General features: G+C 31.7%; 1 long non-coding RNA gene across 1 annotated transcript in view; it reads left to right on the top strand.

Moving 5' to 3' along the window:
• Window positions 1–7,877: 7,877 nt before the first annotated feature.
• LOC139364098 (uncharacterized) overlaps window positions 7,878–11,977 on the top strand; it is a 125,772-nt gene continuing 121,672 nt past the window's right edge. The window contains exon 1 of the long non-coding RNA XR_011625367.1: window positions 7,878–8,111. This is a non-coding gene — a long non-coding RNA (uncharacterized lncRNA). The remainder of the gene's footprint in view (window positions 8,112–11,977) is intronic.

Genomic DNA, 11,977 nt, shown 5'->3' with positions numbered 1-11,977 from the left:
GTGTTTTAGCCCAGAGATACCCATCTGACCTCCAGAACTGCAAGACGAAATACCTGCATTGTTTCAAGCCGCTAAATTTATGGTGATATGTTACATCAGCAATGGGAAACTAATACACTTAGGAGAAGAAAAGGTAAATTCATTTCCAAACCCTTCAAGCCTATATGCATCATTTGCTCTGAAAAACTGTAGCCATCTTATCTCCTCATAGGCATAACAAGCATAATTGTAAGTTCTAACAGGTACCACATACGGCCCTGATATTATCTCACTATCATGGGTCATGAGGTTCCAAGGGCTTGACAAAGACAAAAGTCCTTATACAGCATATTAGTCAGAGTTCTCCAGAGAATCAGAACCAATATTGTGTATGTGTGTACATAAGTTTGTGTATACATATATTCTCACAATAAATATTATATATTTATATATATATATATATGAGAGAGAGAGAGAGAGAGAGACAGAGATACATTTATTATGGGAATTGGCTCACATGATCATAGAGTTGAGAAGACTTAGTATCTGTTGTCAGCAAGCTGGAGACCCAGGAAGGCCACCAACTGGTGGTATAATTCAGTCTGAGTTCAAAGGCCTGAGGTGGAGAGAGGTGGAGTATGATGGCGTTAGTACTGGATCAAGCCCGAAGGCAGGAAAAAATGGAGTTCTTATCTCAAACATATACAGAAAGGGAAAATTAACCCTTCCTCTCTGCTCTTTTGTTCTATTCAGGCCGTCAATGGATTGGATGGCGCCCACACACATTTTCTGAGGTGGACCTTCTTTAATAGGTCTATTGATCTAAAAACTAATCTCTTTTGAAAATATCCTCACAGAAACACACAAAAATAAATGTTTTTCCAACCACCCAAGCATCCCTTAGCCAAGTAAGGTGACATTTAAAATTAACCATCACATTTGTTTAAAGTAAGACAAAATGAATATCTATGATTATAATATTCACACACACATGCCTTTGTTGTATGTTTTTCCTGATAATACATATAGTTCAAAATACATTCCCAATTTGGAAAAAGAAAAAGTTTCTCTGTAATCAAATCCAATGAAATAGCTATCATTAAGGGTTTTTCTTCTCTTCTTTCATCTATTTATTTCCTGTGAGTCAGATTTATTTTTCTGCCTGTCAAGTGATAATTTGTTCAGATCTGTTCCTTATATTTTTCACTTTCCAGCATCATAGATATAAGTGTATTTGCAAAGTCTTTGGAACAACTATTTTAATACTAAGAACTACTATTTTAATACTAAGATTATTGCTTTAATACTAAAAACACCAAGGGGTTATTCACTGTATCTATTTACCCTATAAGTTACAAGAATAGAGTAAAATAACATATTTCCACTCTCAAGATAAAGTAACATATGTCATCATGACATAGCTTATAGAATTTTGCATATGAATGTTAATATAATGCTTACTTAGAGAACTGGGCTGTGAACTTCCAGTAAGATATTAAATTAGCTTTCTGACACAAATTAAATTCAGAGAAAGCTTACAATGAAAAAAACATGAAAGTCATAAGCATAAATAAAAAATATATTGAAAAATATGTGTTTCACAGAAGAATTTTCTTAGAAATGGCCTTGTAATTTCCCATGTTCTTCAAAATAAATCTTAAAATTAACCATATAACCATATATAAAATGAAGTTCTGTAAGTCATGCAAATATAAACATTTTCTATGACAGGATTAAAAAATCCCTCCGTGATAGATTCATAAAAATGAATGTTTTGTTCTCATCATAACTTTCTTACATTATTTGTTATAAATTATATAGTGAATTATTTTTTATTAGCTCACAAATAGATTTAAAGAGCAAAACATGCAGATTTGCTTTTGTTGTGTACAATATTTTCTTCAATAGAGACTAGATAGATTCCTATGTTGGTATAATTTTCTTTAAAGCTAAAATTTTCCAGGCATTTGCATACCCATACAAATTAGAACATATATCCTTTTAATCATGATGAGCAGGCAAGACAATGAAAATAAAAAGTAAAGAATTCAGAACACTTAATTACGTGAAAATACTCAGTGTGATATTATGGGTCTAATTTTATACTGCTTTTGGGAAAAAAAAATTCTCAACTGCCATAAATTATTTTAAGCAAATCTATGACATTATTGATAACACATTGGATAATTAAGTACTTTCACTTTCACCAAAGAATAAATACATATTCTATTCACATGTATTTGTTAATTTTTCTAATAAAATATTCCAAAAATCAAAATCAATTGAGTTAGTTATGACCATTTTTCTATATTTTACCATGCCATTGTAGTTGAATATATTAAATGAACTATGAGTCAAAGTTTAAAGTATTGTTTTTCAGATTTTCCCATAAAATGTAACAGATGTTTTCTCAGTCAGATTTATATATTTTCAGAAGCTAGATTATTAAGAAGAATTCTCTCCCATTATAAAATACCTTCTCACATTACATTGAAAATTATATACATTTTGAAATAATACTTGAAGTTAGGAATGTATTCTATAGTCCTACAATGAAATTATTTCCAAAACCTACCTAATTATATATGTGAGGAAATAAACTTATAAAAATTGAGAGACTTGCTTCATAACAGCAAAGTCAATAAATGGAGCTACCCACCTATTCTTATGGTGTTATTCCCACATAATGGGAATTTAGCCTAACTGCATTGAACAAGTAAATTCGTGAAAAAATGGGAATTTGGAATTCAGTTTTGACACAAACTATAAATTTTTGACTATAGGTTGGTTGGTTTGTTTTGCGATGGAGTCTCACTGTCACCCAGGCTGGAGTGCAGTGGTGCGATCTCAGCTCACTGCAAACTCTGCCTCCTAGGTTCAGGCAATTCTCCTGCCTCAGCCTCCCAAGTAGCTGGGACTACAGGCGCGTGCCACCATGCCCCACTAATTTTTGTATTTTTAGTAGAGACACGGTTTTGTCATGTTGGCCAGGATGGTCTCGATCTCTTGAACTCATGATCCACCCGCCTCGGCCTCCCAAAGTGCTGGGATTACAGGCATAAGCCACTGCGCCTGGCCTGACTATAGATTTTTAACAAAAATATTATCTGAACTCAATTTTATACCCTGATAAAATGCTAATATGAGATTTATAGGAATATTTTTGTGGTATATAGTTACAGTAAAAATATTATTTACAGTAGAGTAAAAAAGTACACATAATAAGACATAATCAAAAGTGACTCAATTTGAATAGATAATTAACTCAAAGAAACATTTAAAAATATTTAAGAATTAAACTAAAAATACCGGGGCTAGACTCTGACTACTGAGAGCTACAAACCTTCTAAAGCAAACACTATCTATATTTTGTAAACAGTCCAGCATTGAAAATGTTGGATAATTTCATAAATCATTTATGAGGCTGGGATAACTCTCATACCAAAACCAACAATGATGAAATTTTAAAAAGTTATTTCAAAGGGATGATGTCAGTTATTAAAATTATATTCATAGTGCATATAAGATATATGACACTATTATGGATAGATACACAGATAAGTAAATAGATATGGATCTTTTAATTCTGTTATATGCATTATTGAATATTACTTACAAATTCACATTGATGTTTAAATTATTTTCATCTCCCAGAAAAATTTATGCTGTTTGTTTCTTAAAAACTGTATTTGTTGCTTTACTGTTTTCAAATGTCAAAGTTACTATTGCTGTCATCATAAGGAACAGATTAAAATATTTTAAAGCTATTATTTTGAAATTTTATTCCTACACTGTACTAAGGCTTGATTATGTAAATTAATCTAATTTTAGTTGTATCTAATTGAGTACATCTAATTAATTACATCTGATTAAAATTTAACAATAACAGTAATTAAAAACAATAAAATCAACATTAGAAAATTACCACATGACAAAGAAATGCCAAATATTCACCATAGTGCAATGATTTAATCTAACAATCACAATATAAATTGCCATGGGAAGATTTCGTTAGGAGTTTAAATAGAAAAATAGGTGTGAGTGGCAGAAAATATGTTTATCTGTGAGTATGATTAATTTCCCTCCAGCCTTCGCTTTATTAAAAATATGAGTACATTTAATTTTTAAGAAATTTTTTATCAAACATAGCCAAATGAATATTCTGCTTTATCCTTTTCACACATAAACCAATGTGTGACAAAATTTATATAAAATAACAAACACAAAAGACAATTTCTTAGCAATGCTCAACTACTTTCTTTTAAATTAATATTTGGCTGGGCACGGTGGCTCACAATCGTAATTCCAGCAATTTGGGAGGCTAAGGTGGGCATATCACCTGAGGTCAGGAGTTCAAGACCAGCCTGGCCAACATGACGAAACCTCGTTTCCACTAAAAATACAAAAATTAGCCAGGTGTGATGGTGCATGCCTGTAATCCCAGCTACTCGGGAGGCTGAGGCAGGAGAATTGCTTGAACATGGGAGGCAGAGGTTGCAGTAAGCCGAGATTGTGCCATTGCCCTCCAGCCTGTGCGACATGAGACTCCATCTCAAAAACAAAAAATTAATTAATTAATTAATTATTTGCAATGCCCAACAGCAATTGCATTGTAGGAAGTTCAACACAAATAGCTGATTTTTCCATCGTATTTTCAAAAGATGCATTCGGTTATTTGAAAGCAATAATTCAAAAGTCAAGATACAAAGGCAAAAAGATCAAATGAGAGATGAAAAAATTTAAGAACAAAGTTTAAAGTATTTACTTAATTGACATACATGTACAGAAGAAGCACCTGACCCTGACAGAGAATTCATATTCTTTTAAGAACACATGTAATTTATATGAAAGACCAGAGATAAGGCCATAAAGCAATAGATTTCAAAAATTGTATCAGATAAAAATACTCTCTCTGTCTAAATGAGAAACAAAGTGGAAATCAATAACGGAAAGATAACTTTAAAACTTCATTTAAACATACAGTTCTAAATAACTGATAGAAAATCAATAAAAATTAGGAAATAGAATTTAAAAACTAAAACCAAAAAATATATTTTTCTCTTTAATGAGGTATGTTTTTTATATTCCTGTTATGTTTATTCTGTTTTATAGTGTTTAATTGCTTAAAATTATTTTCATTTAGCTTATGGATTTCATTCATTTATCACTTTAATATTCTACTCCAACAATCTAGAACTGTATGGGGTTTGAGATTGAAATAGATTGTTATATATTTACTGCCATGCTGCCAGTAAAAAGTGGTAATACTAAAACTCATACACCAGTAGGCATCTGTTGTTTTTATTTAGTATTTGTTGGCAACAGAAATCATATTTCCTTTGGGGAACTACATATTCTTAGAATTTATGGTTTGGAAGAAGTTGGCACTACTCATTCTCTAAAACATGGGCTGCTTTAACCCATTTATTGGTTTAATAAATTTTACCCAATTTATTTCCTTATCAATAATAAGTGAACAAGGATAAGCATGTGTCCAAATCTTTGCAAATAACTACTAAACTTGGGACATTTAGTGGAAGTGCTGTAAATGAGAGGCCATTTTTCCCCAGGGGTTGATAATCTCTTTCTGTGTATCCCAACGTGCCACTAACCACCTTGTCTTCATAAATGGAGAGGCTCTGAGATGGCAGCCAAGATCTACATTTTAAGTTTCAATATCATGAGCCAATTCATTTCCTATTATGCCTAAATAATTTAGAATGATTTAAAAAATATTTACAACTAATGTTTTTATTTATTTTTATTTTTTTTTTATTATTATACTTTAAGTTCTAGGGTACATGTGCATAACGTGCAGGTTTGTTACATATGTATACTTGTGCCATGTTGGTGTGCTGCACCCATCAACTTGGATGATTATAAATCACATGTTACTAAAATAAAATGGAATACCCACAGGTCCCTAATCTCATAAGTTTTTTATTATGCCATGAAATTCCATAGGGTTGTGTATCCTGAGGAAGTTCTACAATCATTTTATATCTTCTTTTGTGAAAAGTAAAATTCAATATTTTTGATACTTTCATTAACTAAAGTTTTATTGAGAAGTTCGAATTCATACTACAGCATTTATTTCCTTCAGAAACACATCTAAGATAATTAATATTACACTTTGCTTTTTTAGGAATGTTTTCTTAATCCAGAAGGATATATATGAAGTGCTTAAATGAGCACATGTCAATCATTCACCCCGAGCAATCTGAAATGACATCAAAGTACTTGAAATGAAAGAGTTTCATTACAAATTCTGGTAATGAAATGCAGTAGAACTCTTTTGGTTTATTAACAGAGATTCAGTATATTAAACCATAGCTACTAAATTAAAAATATAGTGGCATGTGATAGTTATTAAGTTAATGGAATCAACTCTAGGATTAAATTTTGGAAAGAAAAATTATTGGCTATGCCCTGCATACATAAACACTTAAAAGCTCCTAGACAGGTAAAGGTAGCTTAGTGTGTCTTGCCCTCTTACCTGGTTTTCTATCTTCAAATTATTTAAGAAGAGAATTTGAAAGTAGAGTGAGGCATCAAAGTAAGCAGTTATGGGCCTAGGACTAGAGAGCATTCACTTTTCCCCACTCCTTCCCACGGGAGAGAGGAACAGGCACTCTCTGACACATTCGACTGAATTAAAGGGTTTTAACAGAACCCTTCAGAAAAAGACCAGTGTTGCTGCAAGGAGAGATTGGCATCTATATGCCTGGATGGATGCCTGATTCATGCCTGGATAACTTTGTAACTACCCAAGATGATGAGGCAGAGCACTGACCTCTTTAAGCACAGACCAAGCATCGACAGTTGTGGAAGTAACCAGACATGAGTTTCCTGGGGATTAGATGAATGAACACTGAAGCAGATTATCAGGCCTGAAGCATTTTGTGGGACTCTGCCTAAGAAGGCTTCTTGAAAGGCTAAAAAGTAAAATATGGTGGGATAGACACCTGTTGAAAGGAGTTGGTAGCTTAAAGTATTAGAGTATACTTCTTATGTCTGCAACCTATGCCATGGGGAGTTCCCACAGGGACACTGAAGAACACACATATGCATCCCACAATGGAACAAGAACTTGTGAGCCTGCCATCATGGAAGATATGCTGAAAGTTTAGTGTTATCCAAGAAAGAACTACACTGTACCAGTTAGGGAAGAGAGATTTTTTATTTTACTGTAATCCTGTATTCCCATTACACAAGCACTAGGGCTATGTGGTGTGGGTGGGGCAGAGGAATAAAAAGTGAAATAGAAAGAAAATCTTAAATAATTCATCACACTCTTCCTAATTATGAGTCTAGGGTCACATATTAGCCTTGAGAAATGAGAGAAAGGAGGGAAGGAGTCAGCTTATAATCAGTGAAAGAAGGGAAGAATTAAATTGATCTGAGTTTAAAATTTTGCATTGAAGTTCACCTGAAAATGAGACTGTATTTATAGATAAAAGTGACTTGAAGGGTAAGGGTAGGGAAGAGAAGTCTGACAAAACATTTGTATAATCAATATAGTAGTTGAAATTATGCATTTTGGTCCTAGTTTAAAAAAATCATTTATGCTGTTAATAAAAATCACTATATAACAACCTGAAGATTTTGATTCATTAATTATGAAGTGAGCTCAAAAATCTGTTTTTAAAGCTTATATGATAGAATATATGTATCTTAAGTATGAAGTCAGTATCTTCATTAATGGGAAAGCACTAGAAAGTTCTCCACTAAAGTCATGAAAAGAACAAGTCAACAATCATTTCTAACGTCATAGATGAGAGATAGAGATAAAAGTTACAAACATTGGAATGTAGAACTATCAATATTTATACATGATAATGCTGTACGCCTGAAAAATCTGAGAGAATCAACCAAAAAAATTACAAATAACAAGAGTATTCAGTAAGATTTATGAGCACAAACTGGTTTACAGAAATGACTACTTATTTAAATTCAGGGAAAAAAACACATTAGAAGATGCTACGTATAAAAGCACCCAACTGGCACTAGCAGCAACATGAAAGACCTCAATAGTTGGTAACAAACTTAGGAAGAAATGTGAAAAAGTAAATATGAAGAAAGGACTACTGATAGATACAAAAGAAGTCTTCAATGGGAAAGCTCAACATCAGGTAATTCTACCTAAAAATCTAATAATCTATAAATTTAAGGTAATCCCAATAATAGTGCCAAGAATGTTATCTTACTTTTTTTTTTTTTTTTTTTTGAGACAGAGTCTTGCTCTGTCACCCAGACTGGAGTGCAATGGTGTGATCTCGGCCCACTGCAGCCTCTGCCTCCTGGGTTCAAGCGGTTATCCTGCCTCAGCCTCCCTAGTAGTTGGGATTATGGGCACCCACCACCATATCCAGCTAATTTTTTGTATTTTTGGTAGAGATAGGGTTTTGCCATGTTAGTCAGATTGGTATCAAACTCCTGACCTCAAGTGATCCACCTGCCTCTGCCTCCCAAAGTGTTGGGATTACAGGTGTGAAGTACCATGCCCAGCCTAATTACATTTTTAAAAAATGTGTAAAAGAATTCATACTAATAGTAATAATAGTATTGTGAATATATCTTGTGAATATAATTGTACAATATTGAGAACAACCTCATTCTCTGTTATTTAAGGTTTCAAAAATTTGGAATCCATACAATAGAAGAGTTTTTAATTAAAATGATAATGTAGATCCCTTTTTTTGGCATTAAAAATGAACATAATGCTTTTGAGTTATATCTAACATAAAAAGTATATTCCCTTTATGTAAAATTGTAGAAACCTATCTGGCACAATATTCACAATGTCAGCAAAAATTATTTCTCTATGCAAAGTTTTTTGTTTTATTAATCTTATATTTTCAGCATTATTTGAATTTCTGCAATAAGCTTATATTACGTTTACAATAAAAATAAAACCATTTTTAAGTTTTTTATGTATGAAAAGGAATATGGTGGTAAAAGATAAATTAGCAAATGCACCAAAAAAAAAAAAAAACAGAAAAGCAATTTAAATAGATAAAATAGGACTAAAGTTTCTAAAGCATTAAAGGGAGTATTAAAAAACATTGCATGTTAAAATAAAATGTAACATTTATGAGGAAGATGGAAATAGTACATTAACTCTTCACTTTATGTGACACCACACTGAAGTTATCATGTGAAAAGAAAAATGAGTTGGAGCTATGATGACAAAGGGAAGACTGAAACAACCCAGGAAAAATATTAATAAGGCTAGAGAATGTCCAAACAATATTCGATGCCACATAAAACATTATATAAGACATAACCCAGTTTTATAAAATTTTGATATATAGTATGTGGTGCTGTGTTTTCTTTAGTATTAGTAATAACATCATTGTGCTAAAATAGGTCTTTTATATCTATGGTGTTTAATATGACCTAAATTTGATGAAAGTACATTCCTGCTCCGAAATACCTAGAAAACTCAGAACAAATTGGAAAGCATAATGAAACAAAACAACCAATTGTGGTATCTAAACCTAACTGGACTCTCAAACCAAGAAATTGATGTTTATTTTAGCTGGAACTCTCTAGCACCTGCCTCAAATATCCTTTCACATATTTCACCAAAGACCAGTAAAATGAATACGTCTCATTTCATAGAGGGATTTGGCTCCATTGAATAAGAAAGACTTCGTTTCTGTGAACAGCTCTTGTGTATGTCTGTCTATATCACCATTCATCTTTTCTTCCTTCCCCACTGTTACAAAGAAGAAGATGTATTTCCTTGTCTTTTCATGCTCCCAAGTCCTACTACTATCTCTTTAACATATTGCTCCAAAAATTATAATCTCTATATCATATAATATTTTTTCTCTCCTAACTTTTCCAATTATATTTAAACACGCTCCCACGTTTAAAAAGAAATTCCTTTAGTACCCTTACTCCTTGGCTTGATTTTTCTCTCACAGTCAAATGAAAGACTGTCTGCATTTGTTTATGCCATGGTTATTTCGCATTTACTCATCTATGCACTGAAGAATAAGATCTTCCCTATCACGCTCAAGAAAGCAATAGTATCCTTCTTATTAACTCTAATAGATTCTGTCCAATCATCTTATTTGATCTCTCTGCAGAATTTGACTCTATTAAAATTCCCTTCTTGAAACATTTACTAAAATATTTACCTACACTCTACCAACTTTCATTCTGTTAGTGTTTGTTTTTTAATATTTTACAGAAATTCATTTCCTCCTATTAAATATAGATCTCTCTTGTGGTTTTTACCATTTCCATCTACTTTCAGCATTCTTCCTTGATCCAAAGTACTATCATCTAAAAAAGTTTTAAGAGGAAAATTTTAGTGTTCCAAGGGATTCACACCTACCCAGGAGAAAAATATCCAAAAGATATTCTAAAACCACAAGGGTGCGAAAATATATTACTCAAGTATACATTCCTTAAAAATGCAAGTCTCAGATGTACTTCACCAAGAACAATTTAAAAAGATAGAGGAAGCTATAGCAGAAGACTTTGGTTTTATGTTAGACAGCTGTGGTTGATTACATTATTTATTCAAAGTTATTCCCCTCTGCCCATACTTCCCTGTAGGAGAAATATGTTTTCCCGTTGAACTTTGACTTGGCCATATGACTTCATTTTCCAATTGAAAAATGACTTGACTAACGTACAAACAATCCAAGGAGAAAGTTTACATGCATTTGCACGGTTTGACTCTGCCCTATTACCCTTCATCATGTGAAAAGCATGTACCTAAGAGCGGCAACTCCTTTTGCCGGGGTTCTAGATTGAGAAATTACAAGGAAGTGATCCTTGCTAAGTGCAATTGAGCCAAGACAACTCAGCATAGCTACAGTCAAACAGCTATTACACAACACAAGCAAGAAATAAATGTTTACTGTTGCAAGACACTGTAATATTGGAAATGTTTTCTATCATGGCAGAGACTAATAAAATATTAAAATAGTTAAATATGTAGTTAAAGCTGAATAAGTGTGTTGCTCCAATACAATGCACATTTTTCAAAATGTTATGTATGAAAAGGAATATATGTATAATTCAGTTGTTGAGTGTATAAACCATAATAGGTTTAAAGTTCTCATATATTATCAAATATAAGGAAGTGAGTTAATAATAAAGCATGTTGAATGTTCAATTTCACCTAAAGTATAGCAAAAATATAAATTATTATTAATTTTAAAAATTAGAAAAATACTGCTTAAGATATAGGTAATGATATATAGACAAGAAAAATAAATTATAAATCACTAGAAGATGTTTCTTAAAAAATAAAATATATAGGGTATATTGACAGTTACATAAACCAAAGTACTAGCAAGGATAAAGTATGTTGATAATGATCATAATAATAACATTTAATGAATTATATAATGGCTAGTTGAGTGTCTAATGTGCACTGAGTATACAATTATGAATTCAATATACATGTTTCCAATACTTATAAACTTGTAAATTAGGTACTATTTTAAGTGACTGTACAATGTTTACGTAAACCTAAAACAAAATGACTGTTTAAACAAGAAAATGTTGCTTCCATGTATAATGTTTAAAAGAGAAAAACATAAATACTATATAAAATATTGAGAGTAGCAAAATTAACTTTACACTTATAAGGAAATGCAAAAATTTTAAAATGAGAAAAAGACTATAACCCTCCATTAGTAAATTAAATGGGTACATAGTGAAGATTAGGAATCATGAATATGTATTGGTTGGTATTGTAACATAATACACAAAACTGAAATAACTAAAAATATCAAAAGAAAATGATATAAGTGCAATATTGGTAAAGTGATCTTGATATATAACAGATTTTGAAAATATATCAAAGACCAAAATAAGAATCAGTATATTCAGTATGATTATCACATATGTCATAATTCATACTTTACTGAATATAAACTCATTTTAAATAGCCCTGAATCACAAGTATTGAACAAAAAATAGATTATAAAAATAAACTCTGGACACTTAGACTGTTTTCATATCTTGGCCA

Source organism: Macaca nemestrina, chromosome 7, assembly GCF_043159975.1.
Source record: "Macaca nemestrina isolate mMacNem1 chromosome 7, mMacNem.hap1, whole genome shotgun sequence".
Taxonomy (NCBI): domain Eukaryota; kingdom Metazoa; phylum Chordata; class Mammalia; order Primates; family Cercopithecidae; genus Macaca; species Macaca nemestrina.
The sequence above is the reverse complement of the archived record's forward strand: the minus strand, read 5'-3'. Positions and strand labels throughout refer to the sequence as shown.